Genomic DNA, 22,131 nt, shown 5'->3' with positions numbered 1-22,131 from the left:
TTTCTTACTGTTACATCTGTCCCAACACGCTCGTCAAAGTCTTCAACTTTATAGGGTTGGCGGCGCTCTAAGTTCGATCGGTCCCTATGGCATGATGACCCCCAGTCCTTCAGTGTCTGGGGTGGGTGGTGCTCTTAGTTCCCAGGTGGTGCCTACACTCTAAGAAAAAAAAAAGGACGAGAAAGGTAGCGACAGCGACTATTCCTCTTGTTGCGGACAAATTGCCCAGAGAAGGGAGGAACGGAAGTTCAGATGAAAGGAGAAGGCCGAGTTGCTCTTTGTTCAGTTATTTACGGTTTCACGCAAAGTCTTATATGCTGATCTGGTTGACATAACGTTCCCCTTTGTACCGAAGCATATATAGTGAAGGCCCTGGAAAAGATGTCCTCAGACGTGTCCGAAAACTACATGTCTCGCCTACAGCAAAGTCATTCTTCTTTAAGCTCCGTACATCTACGTTACCTGAAAAACCCTGGCTTCCCGAACGTGGAATTTTCGTGCCGTGGTCAATCAATTGCCGCCTTTGTAACCAAACGAAAACTATAGAGCATTGTTTTATTTTCTGCACGGATGCTTACCTTTTCTGGGATGTCCTACAAAGGACACTGAACAAAGACTTGAATATCAATGCTTACACAATCCGTTTTTTGCCCTTAAAATTGAATGATAGTTTTCCTTACGATCTGTTTACATTAATGGGGTTGCATAGCCTCTGGAAAACAAGAATGATTGACAGGAATGCGGACCCTCCCCGATCTACCAAATCAAATTTCATTGAAACCGTAACGCATGTACGAAATGTATTTAACTACCTTGACGAGCGTCCAGATTGGTATGTTCTTTTTGATCGATGCATTAATCTACCTGACTTTTAGCACGTGAAATTTGTATTTATTTAATATTCCTTTCTGTTCCTTCTGTCTATTCACGACAATGAGCCTATGAGAGTATAAGATAGAGAATTATATGTAATGGAAATTGGGATGTGATACCTTACCATGTGTTTGTCTTGCTGTTGTCTAATATTTCTATGTAATAAATAAAAAAACATTTTTCAGTTGGCGCAGGTGTAAAACATCGCGCTCCTGACCAAATGGTCGAGGGATCGATCCCCAGAGGAGCGTTTTTTTTTTTTTTTTTTCTTTGTAAACTTTTTTTTTAAATTTTTATTTACCAATACACACATAAACAAACCCAGACCGATGAAAGGAAAATTAAAGTCCTTATTATTCGCCGAGACGTTTTCTTCCTTCTCCAGGCAGACGGGAGAAAGCTTTCGCCCCCCCGACTCATCATCTTTCGGTTTCGTTTTTCGAGCAGGTAGCGCGCGTTGTTTAATAAATTGATGTTGAGTTGATTGAGCTTCAGCGGCAGCGAAGGCCGCCTGTAATTCTGTCTCCTAGTCCAAACGTGCAGAACATTTCGGTTGGATTGACGTTTTTACCACTAATTTTATCAAACGAGCTAACGAAGCCGCTAGAAACAGCGAAGTTCCGGAGCAGTGCCAGCAGCGCTACATACACTGGGTAAGACGGCCGTCTCCGATTTGCGGGACACACGCGCAACTACAAGCGAAACCACGAGGAACGTGTCGGCGTTTTGACGTTATGGAAATTGCAGGAACTGCGTCCAAGACAGGCAGGTTTTGCTGCCGGCTGCTTCCGTGCTGAGTTCGGTTCTGTTGTCCCGTGCCGAGTGCCAACCGGCGTTCAACGTGATTCTGTATTTCTGCGTGTCAGCAACATCGTCAACGTGGTTCTGTATTTCTGCGTGTCAGCGACATCGTGATGGCAGTGTTGTGGGTTGTGAACAGAAGACTGGAATTATCGCCGATGTGACCGTGTGCTCGCGTATCAGTGGTGTAACAACAGGATGAGATGGCGTAAACTGTCGGGCATTGATGCCTCTGGTCGGGCCGTGATCGGAGGGGGCGGGGTGTCGCAGGATGGCATTCCGCTTTACATTAAAGAGTTTAAAGGGGCGGTGCAACAATATTCAATTGGAATGTTTTTCTCTTTACACGAGCTTACTGGCACTAACGGGACTCAAGGATACTCGCACGCAAAGCCACTGACCAAGAAACGCTTTTTTGCGCTGTAATTTTGAGTACAAACCGAGCGTTTTCATTCAATCTCTCCTTCGCAAAACCTGATGACGTAGCTCGGCGGTAGCAGTACCGCCTAGTGACGATATTTGAATCCGGCTCATAGATTGGACCCGAGCATTGCGTGGGCACTCGATTTGGGCTCGTGATAATCTACAGCTCGAGAAGCATTCGGGTAGTGTCCTGTGTCCAATCGCTGCAATGACGACAACAGCCGAACCATAACAATGCCTGGAACTCAGCGCGTGTCCTGTGCCTTGCCAACCCGAGCGCATGGCTATGATCAACATTGGCGGCATATAATCGGCTCCAGATCACGTGGCCGCTTGTTCTGGCTGCGAGTTGAGGGGGTGAATTCTGCTCATTTTTTCTTTATTTATTTTCTGCGACTTCGATTGCGTGTAGTGAAAAACGAACGGGTATTTCACAGGTCATTAACGTCAGGGATTCGTTTTAAGCGGTATTTTCGGAAAATACAAAAATCGTTGCATCGCCCCTTTAAAACCACTTGAGGAATTAGGTGCAGTCGATCGACGTCTGGATAGTCATGTTGGAACGTTGGTCTGAACGGTAAGCTCCTATGGTATAGTGGCCAATGTGACTGTCGGTCCCCGAGAGCGATATCGCTCTGGGGAAAAGACTGAACAGTACGAATTTATGGCGGAAAGTACGTATATTTACAATGAAAGTTTAGCATAAAAAAAAAAAAAAAACAGGTAAAATCGAAAAAAACGCTATCCTTTATTTTATTGTTTAAATATGTTACGGTTCCTGTAGAAACTGCCCTCCAAGTGGCGCGCTGGGATGAGCGCTAGAAGTTTTCGCGCTCGCAACGGCGTAGCTTCGTCCACTTAATACCTGCCGCAAGTCGCGGCTTTGACTGCATTGAAGTTGATCGAAAAGCGATTTCTCTGTCCGTGAAGCATCATTTCCAGCTGAGTGAATATCCGCCGTACAAAGATCAATTCAAGACGGCAATTGCAGCCGTGTGCGAACAGCACAAATAGAAAAACAAACACTACAATAGAAATACTGGCCACGAAGGGCCGTGCGGGAAAACAAACTCATGGCTTGCAACCAGATTGGAGCGGCTCGATTTATTGTCTTTCAAATAATTACGGCATGATCGAGCGTTTTCTTTTTAATAAGAGATTCATCCACTGAGCCATTAAAGGTAGTCTCAGAGGGGATCGGTGGCCGAGTGGAGAAAGAAGAAGACGCCGTTTTCGAACGGACGTATTTTCATGTTCTCCAGTGAAAATCAACAATCGGCCTCAGGCCGAGGAAACCCTTCTACTTCAGGTCTAACCGTTAATAACCACATTCAAAGGATGTACCCGGACAACTCAACGACAGTACCCGTAGGCCCAGGGGACGCCCGGGCGCAGGCGGCAAGCCAAGATGAGTACAGGATTCTCCTTCCTCGTTTCCCACCGGGAGCTTTATGCCTCAACTCCGTCTTTCTCCATGCTGACCTTACAGGCCGACCCTACCGTGCGATAGACTTTCGCGATGGTCTGAAAGATGTAATCGATTTGAGTGAAGTGCTGTCCCTGGGGCAGTTTCAGATGAGCCATTTTTGGATGGCAACGCTCGCAAGCCCCGCAGCCGCGGAAAGGCTGAAAGCGGTGAAAGAACTGAACGTGAAAGGAAAGAAATGTCTCGTAATAGATCCGAATTCTAAAGATGTAAAGATCAAGCTTCTCTGGCTGCCACTGTATTTAGAAGACAAGAAGATCGCTGAGGCGTTGGCGCCCTGTGGAACTGTGCGGAGCGTGACGCGAGAAAAGTGGCGAGTTCCAGGGATGGAGAACATGGAAACAATGAACAGAGAAGTCTGTATGACTCTACATGACACAGCGACAACGGAAAACGTGCCTCATCTGCTCAAAGTCGCCGGGTCCCAGTGTCTTGTGGGCATGACCGGACGGCCACCCTTGTGTCTACGATGCAAAAAGGTCGGCCACATCCGTAGACAGTGTCGTACTCCAAAGTGTGCACGTTGCAACAGATTTGGTCATGAAAGTGACGAGTGCTACTCTAGCTATGCAACCGTGCTACGAGGTCCTTTCATCGAACCAGACGCCCATTCGGAACTATTGATTAACATCACCGAAGTGGTAGACGCTAGCGGTGAGGTTCTTTCCTCACAGGAGAGGCCCAAAGACCCCGTGCCTCCGAGTTCTGATGACAGCAAAGCCACAACTGACAAAAGACTTTCTGAGAGTCAAGCCAGCGCGAACACGCAAGCAGTTGTAACAGCTTGCCAGGAGACCAATCAGGAAGACACCCAGGAAACGTCGAAAGCACCTGGGCAGATAGCAGATACAACAGAAGACCACAAGTCATCGGATCGCAAAGAGGAGCACCCAACCGAAATGGACACAACAGTCAGCACTAAGGACGCTAATGACAGCAAGCGAAAAAAAGAGGTGCCGCCTGGCACCGTCGCGAGTAAGCGAAAGTCCACCCTTTCACGCTAGACATTCATGTATAAGCAAAACCCTCCCCCTCCCTTCTTTCTCTTCCTCCCACTCCCCTTCACCTTCCCCTAGTAGATGGCCCTCGTTTTGCGACTTTAAATGTAAGGGGTTTTAATTCTAGAAAAAAACAGTATCATTTAAAACGCTTAATTGAAGATAAAGAAGTCGATTTTCTGGCTATCCAGGAAACAAAGCTTTCGACTGATGAACAGGTAGAACGTGCCTTACAATATTTTCTGCAAGACTACGAAGTATGCGTGAGCCATGCTGTTGGTCTGTCTGGTGGCTGTTTATTGTTCATTAGAAAGTCTTTTCACCTGTCTGAATTAATGGTCACAACAGACCTTTGTGGCCGCTTCATTTTGTGCGATTTTCGAGTTTTTGACGCAAGGTGGAGAGTCATATGTGTTTATGCGCCAAATGACGTTGCTAACAGAGTAACGTTTTTTCACCATCTCCGGCCTTATTTAATTTGTGACAGGATGTTGGTTCTTCTAGGAGATTTCAACTGTGTTTGCGATTAAGCTGACAGAGCTCCAACTAAAGCGCGAATTGACAAGAGCGCAAGGCTGCTGCTAGATTTAGTTGATGAAAGCAATCTTTTCGATGCTGCTACAGTTCAGCTTGGCGGAAAACAGCTTCCATACACACATTTTCAAAATTCATCTCACGCAAGACTAGATAGAATTTACTGTTCCACAGAACTGATTGAAAATTTAAATGGTTACGCGGTAGACCCAGTCTTTTTTACAGATCACTGCATGGTATCACTAACTGTTGGTCATAAGCGTAGAAATAAAAATACAAACTGGAAGCTATGGAAGCTTAATAACCAACTGCTAAAAGATGAAAAGTTTCTGGCTAGTACGACCGATCTGCTTCAGCAGATAGGACATACAACTGAGCATATATTTGTTAAATGGGAGCGTTTCAAGCAAGAACTCAAACAGCTGGCAATTGAGAGAGGTAGTATTATAAAATTTCAGAAGTCTGAGGCAGAAAAGACGCTGCAGCATAATTTACGCGTCTTGGTTGAGCTTGAATGCAAATATCCTGGGCAAGGTTTAGAAGATATAACTCGCATAAAAGCTGAATTAGATCAATTTTATCACGAACGTTACCAGGGCGCGGTTGTGCGCACGCATGCTGAAAAATATTTCTTGGGAGAACAGCCAACAAAAAGGCAATGGAGGAGGAAAAAAGGTACGCGATGTCGAAAGAAATACATGAAATAGAACAAAATAGCGTGCTTATCCAAGATAAAGAGATTATAGCGAATGCGTTTTGTGAACATTACAAGGAGGTTTTTGGCAATAATGCAACATCGAAAGATAATGCATATCTGAAAGAACTGGTATCTCTGCTGCCCCAGTTAGATCAACAGTGCACAAAAGAGCTGGAGGAACCTTTCAGCATGACTGAAATAGAAAAGGTCGTAGATGCCCTTCCAAATAAAAAAACACCAGGTCCAGATGGCATTACTGCAGAATTTTATAAATTGCGTAAAAATATCTTATGTCCCATCTTACTAGGGATTTTTCAAGAGGCCTATGAAACTAATTCTCTTCCACCTTCATTTCTGCGTACACATACTATTCTCATTCCAAAGACTGATGACAAGCAGAAACTCTTACATGTAACCGGCTATAGACCAATCACGTTATGCAATGTAGATTACAAAATATTCGCGAAATTGTTAACAAATAGATTACAACGTGTCATTTGCGAACTAGTTGGGAATCACCAGACATGTGGCATTCGTGGTAGAGCCATCCAGACAAATGTTCACATTGCGAGGAGTGTATTGGAATGTGTAACCGACAGCAGTAATCAAGTTGCAATACTTCAGATTGACCTCGCGAAAGCATTTGACCGTGTTTGTCATAACGTGCTTTTTACAATTCTTTCATATGTTGGCGTTGGAAATATGATATTTCAAGGTGTTAAAATGTCTTACAGTAACTGCTACACGAACTTAGTCATAAACAATAACGTCACACCGAACATTCCAGTCCGTTCTTCGGTTCGGCAAGGCTGTCCTTTGTCCCCCTTGCTTTTTACATTATACCTTGAACCCTTGTGCCAAAGTATAAAGAGAAGTGAGCAAGTACAGGGCTACATTTTGTGCAAAACAGAAATTAAAGTCCAGGCTTACGCAGATGATGTAGCCTACTTCTGCAAGGACAAGAAAAGCGTGACCCACGCTATAGAGCTCACACGCCGCTTTTGCGAAGCTACTGGAGCCTCACTAAATATCGAAAAGTGCAGAGGAGTCTGGCATGGTGCTTGGGCCACAACACCAGAGCAATATGAAGGCATTCAGTGGAGTTGCACTCCTTGCAATTACCTGGGGGTGCCCTTGAGACACTTCAAGAACAGCACATTCTATTGGTCCCAAGTTGCGACTGCCATAGAAAGGAGAGCCAAAAGTTGGTCTCACAGGAATTTGTCAATCTTTGCACGATCGACAGTTTGTAACGTATTTCTAGCGGCCAAGCTCTGGTATGTCCTGCAGGTCCTTCACTGTGCACGGACTAATATTCAAAAGTTGCACAGAGTGTTTGCCGTTTTCGTTTGGAAGTCCTCTTGGGAACCAATGCGCCGCGACAACTTGTTTCGTCGTGTGTCTGACGGTGGACTTGGCCTTCCTCATTTATTCATACGCCAATTGGTTTCACGATTTCTTTTTCTTAGAGACCGAGAACATCCCTTCCTTCGAGAAGTCGTACAAAGTAGACTGGCATCCTCTCTTCCAGATTTTATTGTATCTTCCGCCGGAAGCCCAACGTGTGTGCTGATAGGGTACCTGAAAGAAGTAGTTGATGCCTTTAATTTTTTGTCTGTAAGATTTTCAAGAGATTATCTAACGGCTATAACACGAAAGAAGTTAACAAAAGACCTAGTAAGTGTCATCTTTCCGGCGCCAATGTATCGCATTATGTTTGATAATAACCCCGGCCAAGATGTACTACGTCGGGTAAAGAAAATGTGCATTCCCGCTGCGGCTAAAACCTTTTTTTTTAAACTGCATTGCTCCGTATTGCCTACCAAAGTGTGGTTACAAGAAAAGGGACTATTCGTACCATGGTCAGAAAACTGTACCCTGTGTAAAACACCTGAAACAGTAGAGCACGCTTTTATCCACTGCTGGGATGCAGTGTTCTTTTGGGATGTTTTGCAGCGCACTCTAAAGAAAGACATTGATATTACAAGTTACACGATTCGTTTCTTACCTGTTTCACCTGGGGATACCTTTCCTTATGACCTTGTAATTCTTCTGTCTTTGTACAGCATGTGGAAATCCCGTCTTGATGTTAGAAACGAAAACATCCACCCAAAAACTGTACGCTTGCATTTCATCGACCTTGTAATCCGTGTCAAAAGTGTGTATGATACCCTGTCAGACGCACCCGACTGGCTACCATTGTTTACTAACCTGCGAGACATCAAAGAGTTTTGAAGTATGAGTGAACAGTGCACAAAATTGAACGTTAAATAGGCACTTTGGTATTGTCGTAATTTTTCCATGCAATAAAGAAAAAAAAAAAAAAAAAGGATCGGTGGCCGAGTGGTCTAGCGCACACCAGCTCGGAGCACGTGGAGCGAAAGCTCGCGCTGCAGAACCCAGGGATCCTGGGTTCGAGCCCCACCCCTGCCCGTTTCGATCTGGATGAGCATCGTACCGGCGTGCGGTCGTGTACCACTACTGCGTGATGCACGTTAAAGACCCCAGGCTAGCGGTTGTACCGCACTGGCTAAATTTCTCATCTACACCTGGGAGACTCGTCGCCACTGTGAGGCAGACCAAGTTCTAGGCTGTATAAACACACACACAACCCAATTTGTTTTTGGTAGTCTCAGATGTATGACATTACTGGAAAAAAATGAGCATGTTTGGAATATTTTTTATTGCTTAGGGAGTCACCGAAAAAGTTCGTACGTTCAAAACGACCAGTATAAAAGACGGAAACGCAGAGCTCGGCAGTAGTGATCGGGTTAGTGTGCTGTTGTATTGATGTTTGTATGTGCGGTGCATGTGTATGCGCTCAATATATGTTTACCTGATGCTTGTAGTGTGCGTAACGTGTCTACATGTGTTAGAGGTTCCCGAAGAAAAGGAAACGCAATTGTGACGTAAGAAAATAAAAATATTTTTTGTACAACATGAATTGGGCGGTATTTAGCGCCACCTAGCCTAGCTATTTGCGATTACTCTGCTTGACCCTGCCATCTGGTGGCAAGCGATTTAACATCCTTTTAACCTACGCGGCTACGCCATAATTTCGTGTTACCGTGCTGAGGTAAACCAACAGGTTTCTTCGGATTTGCTTTTTTTGGAGAGCGGCTTTCGGTTTTGCGGGCGAATGATTTTCACTCCTCCGTGATGTGCGGTTGACGCAACGGTTCACGAAGGAATTGTGGCTCGAGGAATAGCAAAGGTAAGACATGAAGTGCGCGCGATGGGTGCCAGTTGTCTCCGTTGAACATCGCAGTGCTGACGATGAGAAGACTGAGTGACTGCATGCTTTCGAAACGCAAGTTTCTTTACCTGCAGGGGTAAAGAAACTTCGGAAATAAATACAGTTCGCGGAAAGCTCGTGTTACGTTTTTATTTGCTGTTCCTCTCGCTCCGTGCAATAGATTTAGTGTTCTCGTTAAGCCTTATCGAGCTCGATTTGCTCGATTCGTGGCCGCCATAATGAGATGCAGTCGACGGAGGAACTTTTGCTCCCCTGCTTAAGGAACGAAAGTTCCTCCCTTTCTGAAGGAACATAGGTGTCAAGAGCGTTCCTCCGTTTAAGGAGGACTATACTGACCCTTTTTTCTAAGAGTGTAGGGCAGGGTTTTGAATGAAAACAGATTATGTCGCACCATTTTCTCTTTGTGATGCTGCGCGTGCTTTCCTTCTGCATCACCCGGATACAAAGCCTTTGTGCCGAATTTTCAAGGTCACGAAGAGAAGGGAAGCGCGCCTGCTTGCCCTTTCCACTTTTCCTCGTTTCGCGCGCTCTTTTCACACCACCTGTTTCTGCTCCACTCTTTTTGCCCTTTCCAGCCTTCTCCGCTCCAGGCGCATCTTACACCACCCGCCTCTGGTCCTCCTGTTCCTGCATGCTGGGTCCGTAGATTACGTCAGCAGCGCACCTGGTTTCACGCCAGTGACCGGGGCTCAATTCCTGGAACCGGTTGCCGCTTCTTTCAAGACTGTTAAGCGGTTTCGAACTGACCGACCTAGAAATATTGTGCTTACGCGGATCCTAATTTTGCTTGGCCCTATAAAGCTACCGCATAGAAAATGTGCGCGAAACTTGGGTAAGACTATTGGGGAGGAGGACAGACCGTGACGCCCCAAGCGGTTAACTTATCAACTACACGGATGGGGACAACAAATACAATGACGCAGCGCTCGGCCGACATAACCGAACGCGGCGTCAGCGTTCGGCTGGAGTTCGTGTTCTCCGGCGAGGGGGAGGAGGGGCTCTTTTGTTTCCACAACGGCCTGCACGAACAATGCAGCATGCACGATCCCAGCTTAGCACAAAAGCCGAAGTGGGTCAAGCTCCCATTCTCTGAGGATAGATCCGGCACTTAACGTCGCTTCGTCGATTGTTAGTATTTTTTACATTAAACTGTGCCCCGCGCTCTATTGTAGAAAATGACATGGCCATGCCCATAAGGCCTGTTGGCATGTGCACAGGCCTTGTGTTGAGTAAACACCGAGCGTGGGGAAAACAAACGGGTCAGAACGCACCCTATAGTTCGATCTCTTGCCCAATAGGGGGTATTCACTGGACGCCATATTTGAGGTAACTGCTCACAGCGCATGCCCGGAAAGAGTTTCCGGTGAGCTCTCGGGCAACCGCAAGAGAAGAGGGGAAGAAGCAATCCTCTTACCACCGGACTCTCCTTTGTGGGTCCCAGGCTTCCCCAAACGTCGCTATTCTCCCTCTAGAAGATTATAGAAGATTAACTTGCCTCTCAAAATTCGTACAAAAGCATCTTTCCCCTCTCTCTCTTCCCCCGTGGTCAGGAAGCAGCAGCGAGCTCAGCTATGACGGCCAGTGAATACTCCCTATAATTTAGACCGGACGCGAACAGTTCTATACACTCCGTGCGACGCGACTGGCGCGCCGCCGCGCGGCCGGTACCGAATGTAGGCAGCGAGAACCCCAGAGAAAACGAAACCGAAACCACGCCGCGTACGTTGGTACGCATTGAAGTCGGAGTGGTGCGGTAGCGCTGGGTTCACAGCATGAAGCTGTGCTGCGTCATTAAGTGCTTCAATAGTTATGCGTCGTATCTCGTGGAGACAAAGTTTCACAGTTTTTCACCTCGCCGATATTTTGTGGGACAGCGACAACGATGGAACCGTGCCGTACGAAGCGAGAAATTTGGTCTCCCGATCATGTCTGCCACTGTGTCGGCACGGCTGACATATTCTACACTGCCGCTTTGCGCTCTGCGTTTGTTTTCGTGCCAGTAACGCCTACATGTGTCAGCGCCGATGGGACGAACCCACACTCGCAGGTATGCACTGCCAATTTTGTTGGAGGAATGCCCTCCAAAGAAGTTTCGTCCCCATCGTACGTGTCGATGATATTTCCGGACCACTATGACATGCAGTCTGTACTTCTTGAAGAAAGATTCGAAAGGTAAAAAAAGTGACCAATAGAAATCTAAAAAAATACAACAATGAAACTCGGAATCACTGGAGAATGTGGTGTGCTTTCTTTCTTGACCAGCCTCCTTTTGGATGTGGAAACGCTGATACCCCGAGTTCTGTAGACAACATTTTTTTTCTCGGCTTTAGAGCCACCTATCGCAAAGTGGTTCGAACTGGAAGTACCGTCCACTGGTCCCTTCCCTGTAAAGTGTGCACCTCCCACGATGAGTGGTATTATCTGACAGCCTTTGACGGTCAAAGCCAGTTCCCATTTAGTTACGCCGCCCAAACTAAATTTCCACCTGGTTTCGCTGTGAAAACTCTTTTTGTTATAATAAGTGTTGTGCCAAGTGACGGTCATGTCAAAGTACCTGTGCGCCGAAAATCAGCACCTCGCACAAGAGGTTATTACACAACAGCTGACCGCAAAAGCCCTTGGCGGCCAAACCGTGTGTTGGCCGACAACTTTGTTTTCTCGGCTTTGGAATCACCTTTCGTAAAGTTGTTTCAGTTGAAAGTACAGCCCACTAGTCCCTTCCTACCTCTAACGTCTCCACCTCCCCCGACCAGTGGTATTCTCTTGACAGCCTTTTCATGATCAAAACCGGTTCCCTTTGAGTTACGCCGCTCAAACCAAATTTTCACCTGGTTTCCTATGCCACCTTTCTTTTTTTTTTGTGTAATAAGTACTGTGTCATGTGACTGTCAAGTCCCAGCACCTGTGTGCCCAAATCTGTACTTTGCACAGCCCGCTATAACACAACATTTTGGGTCCAATATTGGATATCCCGTACAGCTTTATTTCTTTATTCGTTAGAAACATAACTTTCACAACTGCTGTCTTAAAGAAACTTGGCACTCTTCGTGCACAAACTTAGTGAACATCTCACTCGCCTCCAAATATCATCTTTGCAGCAGTCCTAGGTTTACAGCGACGAGCGAAATAAATTTCCCACTCAGAGCAATTAAGGTGGCGGCCGTTTTTGTTTTTCGGAAAATTACTCCAACTCCTTTTTCGGCCGCAACTAGAGAAATTACCCCTAATTACGACTCGAACTCAATATATAAGAAGTGGAGAACAGCTAAATGCCCTTCTGCCCCAGCACTCATGCAACCGTCACCCTCAACTTATCGGCTCAAAAAGCAAAAGTTTCGTCCGTGCGCGCTTCCGCCGCCACAGCTTGGCATGCGAAAAGGCGCCGCAGGCTGCTGAACGCGCCTCACAGTCGAACGCCAGCTCCTCCGCTAGCGGCGCTGCGCGCGTTTTTCAAAGCGCCCCCTATAGTTCCCGCACGGAGTGTATAGACGTTTTCACTCTCCGTCGCATGGGCGCTGCCCTCTTGGAGTCACGTGATGCGGCAGCCATTAGGTTGCTTCAACACGTCGCTCCGCTCTCCCCTCCGCGCTGCTCCGTGTCTTGGCGGATGCGTTGAATTCGTGTTTTTCGACACATTTCACCGCGTCTCTGACCTCACTCTGGAAAGTGTCGTCCGATACTTATATATTTACTATGTAATTGTATTACATCATTGTGTTTACACTTTTTGCAGTTAATTTTGTAACACGTTTTGACTATTTTGACCGTCGGCGTGCCGGCTACGCGTGATGAGGCTATATGGGCACATGAATCAGCGTTAACGCTCACGCACATTAAGCACATATATGACTTTAAGACCAGCAGAAGTCTTCGAAGGTCAATAACTTATGAGAACTCAAGTTTGCTTACTAATAGTGGCGGAACATTCGCAATAGGAAGCACTATGTAAATACATATATGATCGCGCATTTAAGATCTCAAGGAAGGTGACAAAATACTCACTGTACATAACCACGTGTGTTTCCTGAAAGCATCGTGTTTTGTATTTATAACGATCGAAAGTAGTGGCTTTTGGTTATATAGGTGAACTCGTGGACAAGATAGGCAAAAAACGTTTAATTTGAATTTTTTTTTCTGGTGCTAGAAATAATGGTGCGTCATTATCAGGCACTTTGTTTGTTTAAAATATCACACCTACATCTGTTTTACGTTCTTAATCCTTTTTGCTATATAAAAATTCGCTCGATCGGTTTATTTATGAATTCCAAAAAACTATATGCCGTGCTTAATTAGTCCTATTTATATAGTTTTTTAATTTTTAAATTAGTTTCTTAAGGTAACCAGTTCAATTCAGTTAATTAATCTCAGCACATGGGTTTTGACTTCCCGCGTAAGAAACTGTAACAGACAGCTTAAGAGTGCCTGGGGTTCAGAATTTGTGACGCACGAGTGCAGCGTTGTCGACGGAGAATAGGGATTTACTTTTGTAACTGGCGACGCCGAAATCTAGAAAGCGCGTCGGTTCGAACCAATAAAGAGCTTTCTACACATTTCTATGCTGCGGTGACTGGCGCTTTACTTCAGCAAAACTTGCCGGAGATCACTTCTTTTGCGGCCTTTAATTTCATCTGTCAAAGTTTACAGGAGATTAATGTCAAACTTCACTTGAGGGGCCTGTCACTTATACTTTGATTGAGAACGTCGTAAGCGTATCTTCATATAACAAATGGTCTATTTCATAAGGCCAATATTTTGAAATATTGTTAATGAGCACTTTACCTAAACAAATTTTCTAGTCGGCCTAGTAAAATATTTCTCGAGAACTTAATTTATTTAAATAAAACAGGCGGAGGAAAGAACCCTTTTTTATATTATCTACGTCATTATAGGGGACTTCTGCAGAGTGCGAAGTTCACAAAAAAGTTGGTGTACGAAACCCAAACAGTCAACTTGTCACTTCATCTGTTTTTCGTGGTTCAGCACATTGTTAATCATGCTGTGAACCTGCTTCTTTAGTAAGCACTCATGTATTATAGTCTGTTACAATATAAGATGAGAAGTCGAATGTGGCTTGAGCTCGAGCCCTTCCATACCACTCGGTGCACGCGCAGCCAAAGACCGGCGGCAGGCAAGAAGCTTGTGCTGGGGGCGGATCTTCTCCTGATCTTTATCGTTTTTTTTCTTTTCTATCAACTATTCTTCGCGGGTACGGCCGTAGGCGATGGTGATCCTCTTTTTGCATCAGAGCAATTGTTTCACCGCCGAACCTTGCCGAAATTGACTATTGGATGAAATCAGACGCGTCTGGTGTTCGAGAAATACTCGCAATTTAGACTGGAAACCACCTCGTGGTTGTCCAAGTGACTCAGTACCATCGTGTCATTCATTGTGTGCCACAAGACAAAAATTTGTAGCACAAAAAGCGAAAACGGCATGAGACAGCAACACAATGGCGTGCGCGTTGCAACCGAAACCAAGCAAATTGAAGCAACCTCATGGTGGCGAGTGCAAAAGCGCCCTCTACCCGACGGTCAGCCAATTACTGAAATGAAAAGGTCTATCTATAGTCTTTCAATGTGAAGCGGAGCTTTGAAACTAGAGCCACTTTACTATAATCTAAAGGCTTAGAGTATCCGCACTTCATTCTTCGGTTTTTTTAGTGGGCGCCGCCATATTCGTGCTTAGTGCAGAGCAAGAGCATTCGTTATGATTCGAAAAAGGTGACTTCCTGAGCTTTTGATGTGGTGAGAAGCTCGGGGCGATATCGCCTTTCCCTGTCGCAGACTGCTTTAACATTTCTAGAGGGCGGAGAATGCGCGTCTTAGATAGCTTTACGTAACTGGGAACAATGATTTCAAGCAGCAAGATGGCTGAAGTGTGGTCATACTGAAGCGTATAAGTTATTTAGTGACTAGTTATTGCCTTCTCCTTTCACACTTAAATATTTCGGAATAATGTGACAACGCTTCCGTCAGGTTTAGGCCCTCGCAGTGCGTTTCGTTTTCGCGCGCTGTACGATTTCTGTATATACGCGTTTTTTTTTATGTCCATCCGTTGAGCGCCTGAACGGGATTACGTTTTGGCGTGCACAACAAAGTATGATCGGAGAACAACAATGACAGAACCGTGCACTGCCCCGTGGCGACTGTTCTCGTTTAGGATACGCCGCGGCAGTATTGATTTTACTCGCCAGGAGACAGCCGGATTTTCGTTTACAAGAAGCGGAAAGCGGCACAGGAAACAGACCTTCCTGGACCGGGTGCGTGTATCGAAATACGATGGATCACTTGGCCAGGCGCTCTATTAATGACCGCCTGTCGTGTTTTGAAAACTAAAAGATGGGGTAGGAACTGTGCCAGGTATTCTGATTTTGCCGCTTTCGTTTTTCTGCCATGTGGAAAAGAGGAAACGACCGTTGTTTTTGCAACCGGCGACGGACGGCACGTTTTAGTGATTAAAGGGTTTGTGTGTATAACCCTTGCTCCCTCGCGACTATGGTCTTCATTATTTGCTACATGCAAATTCAACTGTCTTTATGTCGACGCGCATACTCGAGCAAAAGAAAGTATCACATTCCCATTTTATCTCTCGTCAGTTGTTCTCCCCCCTCCAACCCCCCCCCCCCCCCCCCCCACACACACACACGCACACTCTAATGATGACCATTTGGCCTTTCGTTATGACACTCAGATTAGTAATTTACTCTTTCACAAGCCTTCCTTCTCTCTTCCTCTTTCTCCCAATAAAAAAAAAATATAGGCCGGCGTTGTTGCCCAAATATTGAACGGAAGGAACAACTAATCTTAGAGCATGTTAAAATGAGTTGTGCGTATGAGTGTCCCTGAGGACCACTTTCAACCGAATACAATGCTCTAACGTTAGCGGGGATTTCCCTTTATCGTTAATTGGACTTGCACTCTGCAACATGAAGGGAAGCCGCAAGGTCGCAGAGAATCAGACGGAGCTGCATTCATTAGAATACTTCGAGGTAGCTCCAGCGCGTAGAGCGGCTTTGAAAAAAGAATTAATATCTGAGCGTCTTCAACTCTGAATCCGCTTTTAGCACGAACGTACCGAGTTTGGTGGCTAATTGATATTCAAGCAACGACGAGCCGTTGTGCGAGGGCAGGTGTTCGGTTTGGGATGGGCCCTATTCTTAACTTGTACCAACATCGATTGATAATTAGCCCTATTTTTTCACTCGCGAGCTGTTCAGATGCAGTTTTGATGTCTAATGAGGACGGAGTAGTATGTATTTTTAGAAGTGCGGAGACCTTCAGGCAAGCCCTTCCTCCAAAATTAATGAATTGCGAGATAATCTGTTTGATGCTGCCTATACGTCTTAACATTTGTGTCTACATAATGATGATTGGGATTTTTATGTCTCAAAAACAACACAGGTGGGCTTTTAAAAACCTATGGTAAAAAAAAAAAAATTCCCGATTTTTATAGAACTTAGAACTGTTACAAATAGCCATATCCTAAACGGTGGATTTGCAGGAAGGAAAGCTGGAATACAATGAATATGGTATGTATAAAGTTCAAAATAACAGCGTTGTAGTTCTAATTAAACACATCGGTAGCGTCAGAAAGGGTAAAAAACGGTAAAAAATAGTATGCCTTAACTACGCGAAATGCTCTAATGATAAATGAAATATCGGTGAGAAACTTATTGGCGAATGTTAATTATAAAAGGGCACATCAACGCTTGCTGGTAATAAATTAAATAATAAAACACAATCTCATAAACGCAAGGATTAGGACAAGATTTAACTTCATACCTAAAGATACCGCGGACTTCCTCAGCATTTCGCTAGAAAGGTTTTGAAAAATCAGATCCTTTTTAATATTCGAACTTGTAAAGTTTAAAAATGTTAAGGTTTCTGAAATTTCAGGTTCAAAGATTTTAAATTCATTTACTAATAAAAGTAGAACAATTTAAGACTGACATTTCTATGTTTCAAGTTCGACAAATTCGAAGATTTCAAATTTCTTTGAGGCACAGGTTAAACAAGTTCAGACGTTTCACATTTAGGTTAAAAAACTGTGAAGCTCACCAATAGAGATCAAATTGCGCAGTTTCAAGTTAAGTTTTCTTGGCGTAATTTAAACAAATTGCAAATTTCACTCAAAAGTTTACACGTGTTTTTATGCCGCAAAGTCGCATCTCTTCTCAGTACTGTGCTACTCAGTGCACTTCTCTTTATATATCTGAACTCATAAAAGAAGCTTTGGACTTGTTAAACAGTTCAGCGAAAAACCTTGGGCGTCCTCCTATGTCTTTGCAAACTTGGCATAAAACGAGAAAATACACAAGACGACGCGTGACAGCTGATCGGGGCAATAGGCTTACTACAGCTGTTTCTAAATATTGGCCACACGAAAAGGCAGGCGACTACTAAGGACAATGAAGCAAGCGCCAATCCAGTGTTTACTGTCGCGTGTCGGCGTCGCTGTCTGCGCGCGCGTTTCACCGACCATCCGCTCACACGAGAGAATCGAGGGATTTGCATTTAGGAACAACGGAAACGATTCGGTCAAATTTAAATCCTGCAGACCTGGGATTCGTTGGTAGCCCCACATTAAGTCGGAGCAACCTACCGAGTTTTACATGAAAGAGGTTTTGTGCGAAATCCGGAGGAGATATTTGGTGTACGAGGCCAAGGCGCCGAGGCCATCCCAAGCGGATCGTTGGTAGAAACACTCATGATCGGCTAACAGAGATTTCGTATTGTTTCCTGTCCACTCCACACAGTATTTATAATAACGTGAAACATTCTTCGGCTAGGCATTCCGAATTTCGTGAAGCCCATAAGTGAAGCCTGGATAAAAGCGTGGCCGCGAGGCCCGATATTGATTGGTGGGCGGGGGAGGGGGAGGTTGAGGAGTGAGGTGCTCCACGCAAATTGATAAACGAGGAGGTCATGTGACCAGAGGTGAATTGACGAGGAGAGGTATGCAAGAAGGCGAGGTGGGAAAGAAAGAGTGGGTTGGAAGGCTCTGAAAGATCGCGAGGTTTATTATGTCACATGTACACATGTCACGAGTTAAATTATCTGTTGAAGAGCGCCGTGAACGTGGGCGTCTGTGTGAACTGGCCAGACTTACTGCTGAACGATGATATAAAAGTTTATGATGCTATGACGTTTCACATATGCAACAGAATTGCCTTATAAATTTAAAAACCTTGAAATGACAAAAAAGAACGGGCGAAAACATTACATTTTTAAACAGCTCGCATGCACCATCTTACTTCTTACAATTGCCTAGCAATTTGCCATACATCTATATCTTCTCAAATTTTAGAGGGTAAAGTTGGCTCGAACTTCGTCGAACTTTTGCTCAGAAGTTCAATGTTTGTCGAACTTTAAACGTACCGGGGTGGAATATTTAAAAATCGTCAAATTTCTTATCGCGACAAATTCGAAAATTCGAAATATTAAAAATTTTAGCGCAAAAAACCCGATTTTTGAATTTTGTGATGCGTTAAAGTCGAATGTGCGAAGCCTTTTGAAACCTTTCGAGCCCCTTGGTTCGGTCTTCAAACCTCAGGTTCTTAATAAAAATGTTTGCGGCATCATTGTTTATCACTGCAGTATAAGCTCGGATAGTGTCTTCCTTTTTCCAGACATTGTCACTGCAGTATAAGCTCGGATAGTATCTTCCTTTTTCCAGTACGTTGCTAATACGAACTCAGGACTAGTGACGTTCGGAATTTCCCATGCATAAGGCACAGCATTTTCAATACAGACGGGCGTGGTTCATCTGTGCATGAGTGCATCTGAGTTGAGGTGAAATGAGACGAGACGTCTATACTATCGCAGAATTAAGGCGCCTCCTTTCGAACCCCCAGGGCATCTAGGAGAGTACTTTAATATTATAAGTTTTATAATTATAAGGCACGTGGGCTTGAGCTCCCTAGGATGAGCCATTAAGGTACGCTTTCTGTCAAAAATACCCACTAAAATGGTATACATGATTAACAAAATTATCAATGTACTCAATAGCAAGCTTGAATCTTGTGACTGTTTGGCATGGTAAAAAAAGACACACAGACCTATTTTGTTGGTGAAGACCGTAAGCTATTTTGATTGGCCCGCTGACCAATTATGTTTATTTAAGTTGTAAATAATGTTCACCACTCGAGAGACTGCATGAAGACAATGCGGTTTGTACGTCTCTCATGTACAGCGAATAAAAATCGATGGTTGTATTAATGCTCCAAAATATACATTTTACATTAATTGCAAACATCACAACACTCAGTTTACTTCCCTGTGGATCGCCATTCAATACGGAGAACAAGTTTGTCTGCTTCTTTTGCATGGGGTTGTGCTGACATCAGAACGTCGAGCTCTGATAGGTTTTGATTGAAGGATAGTGGGAGGCCACAAAGCAAGCTGCCTTGAGGTCTACCCACTATCCTTCATCAGAGCCAATCAAAGCTTGGCGTCCTGACGTCAGCATATATCCCATAAAAAATGGTCTACGGTCGTCTATGGAAAATTATATGGCAGGCTATCACCCGTTATGGGTCCATTGTCCCCCGGTATGGTGAACGCCCTCGGGAGATTGACGAGTACCTGCGACGACCCCAGTCCCCCGAGCCTGCGTCCCGCCGAGAGTTCCGGTCGCCGTCACCGCGACGTCCAGCTTCGCCGATGCACCGACCCCGACGTGAAAGCCTGTCGCCCCTCGCTCCTCGCCGGGGAAACTAGGCGCGGCAACCCCTGGAGGTGGAGTTGCCGAAGACGACCGACGTAAAGAGCCTCCACGAACGACGGAGCGCTCCCACTCTCCCGACGATACGCATCACAACGACGCTCCTGCTTCGGTGTCCAACAACTTAAACGTTGTTATTGACGGCCTCGACTCATCGGCACTCGTGGACACCGGAGCAGACTACTCAGTCTTGAGTGGGAGGCTCTCTCGCCGCCTGCGAAAAGTCATGACGCCGTGGGATGGACCCCAAATACGAACCGCCGGAGGACATCTCATCACGCCAGTCGGGAGATGCACTGCTCGCGTCGAGATCCACGGTGAAACGTGCCCTGTGAAGTTCGTCGTTCTGCAAGACTGTTCGAGGGACGTTATCCTCGGAATGGACTTTCTCTGCGAGTATGGCGCCGTCATCGACCTCGGGGCAAACCAGTTGACGCTGCGGAAACCTGTTTTACCGCCGGTGGAGACCAACACAACATCAACCGCGATCCGAGTTATCGCCGACCATGTGAACCTACCGCCGCGGTCGAGTGTTTTCGTCACCGTTATGGCCGACGCCGCCATGCACGGTGAAGCTCTTCTGGAAGGCAGCGTCCAACTGCTCCTCGAAAAAGGAATTGGCGTCGCAAGAGGCGTAACGGATCTCCAAGAAAGACGTACAACTGTTCTTGTGACGAACTTTCGAGAGGAGCCGCAGCACCTAACGAAGGGTACCACCGTGGGCCACGTCGAGGAGCTTCAAGCGCCAGCGGTGGTCACCGCAATCTCCGAGGAAACCTCGTCGCCACAGCAGAAAAGCACGACGCCGCCGCCGCTCGACATTGACCCCGAGCTCCCAGCTACGAAGCGCCGGCAACTGATTGATCTCCTTGCCGAATACAGTGACTGTTTTGCCACGACATCAAAGATTCGCCAAACACCAATGGCGAAACATCGCATTGTTACCGACGACGACGCACTTCCTGTCCACCAGTCGCCGTATCGGGTCTCCTTAAAGGAAAGGAAAGTGATTCAAGATCAAGTCCAGGAGATGCTCGACGACGACATCATTCAACCCTCAAGGAGCCCATGGGCGTCCCCAGTCGTCCTTGTAAAGAAGAAGGACGGAACCCTGCGGTTCTGCGTGGACTATCGTCGACTGAACGCCGTGACAAAGAAGGACGTCTATCCGCTCCCCCGCATCGATGATACGTTAGACCGACTGCGCCACTCCCGATATTTTTCGTCGATGGACCTGAAGAGTGGTTATTGGCAGATTGAAGTCGACGAACGTGACCGGGAGAAAACTGCCTTCGTCACTCCCGACGGACTATACGAATTCAAAGTGATGCCGTTCGGACTTTGTACAGCACCAGCCACCTTCCAGCGCGTCATGGACACCGTGCTGGCAGGTCTGAAATGGCAGAGCTGCCTCGTCTACCTGGACGATGTCGTGGTATTCTCACGAGATTTCGACGAACACCTCAGACGACTTCGAGCCGTGCTTCAAGCCATCAAGACCGCCGGCCTGTCACTCAAGCCAACAAAATGCCGGTTCGCCTATGGGGAACTAAAGTTCCTTGGCCACGTCGTGAACAACAAGGGTGTTCTACCTGACCCCGAGAAGACCCGCGCCGTAGCTGCATTTACGCCGCCGTCTGACAAGAAGGCCGTGAGAAGATTTCTCGGACTCTGTGCCTACTACAGGCGCTTTGTTCGAGACTTCGCCAAGCTATCCGCACCGCTGACACACCTCACGAAGGACGCCGTAAAGTTTGAGTGGACAGAAGAACACCAGAGGTCATTCGACGAGCTCAAACGAAGACTCCAGACGCCCCCGATTCTTGGCCATTTCGACCAGTTTGCTGAAACCGAGATCCACACCGACGCCAGTAACACCGGACTGGGTGCGGTACTAGTCCAAGTGCAGGACGGAGCCGAGCGAGTTATCGCATACGCAAGTCGGACGCTGTCTAAAGCGGAGAGGAACTATTCAACGACCGAAAAGGAGTGCCTCGCTGTCGTATGGGCAATAACAAAGTTTCGCCCATATTTGTATGAAAGTTCTTTTCGCGTAGTCACAGACCACCACTCGCTCTGCTGGCTGGCGAATCTGAAGGACCCCTCCGGACGCCTCGCTCGGTGGAGCCTACGACTGCAGGAGTTCGACATGGCCGTGGTGTACAAGTCCGGCCGGAAGCACAATGACGCCGACTGCCTGTCAAGGGCCCCAGTCGAGGCCGGTCCTGCCTGCACCAAAGAGGACGACGATGAGTGTTTCCTCGGCGCTCTGGATGTAAGCGACATGGCAGCACTCCAACGAGACGACCCTGAGCTGCGAGCACTCATCAAACACCTAGAG

General features: G+C 46.2%; 1 protein-coding gene across 1 annotated transcript in view; it reads right to left on the bottom strand.

Moving 5' to 3' along the window:
- The window catches only part of LOC121837018 (limbic system-associated membrane protein-like), a 219,352-nt gene that overhangs the window by 56,150 nt on the left and 141,071 nt on the right, over positions 1-22,131 (bottom strand). The window lies entirely within an intron of this gene.

The sequence above is a fragment of the Ixodes scapularis genome, unplaced genomic scaffold, assembly GCF_016920785.2.
Source record: "Ixodes scapularis isolate PalLabHiFi unplaced genomic scaffold, ASM1692078v2 PGA_scaffold0__279_contigs__length_252992795, whole genome shotgun sequence".
NCBI lineage: Eukaryota > Metazoa > Arthropoda > Arachnida > Ixodida > Ixodidae > Ixodes > Ixodes scapularis.
This window is presented reverse-complemented; position numbering and strand designations above follow the sequence as displayed.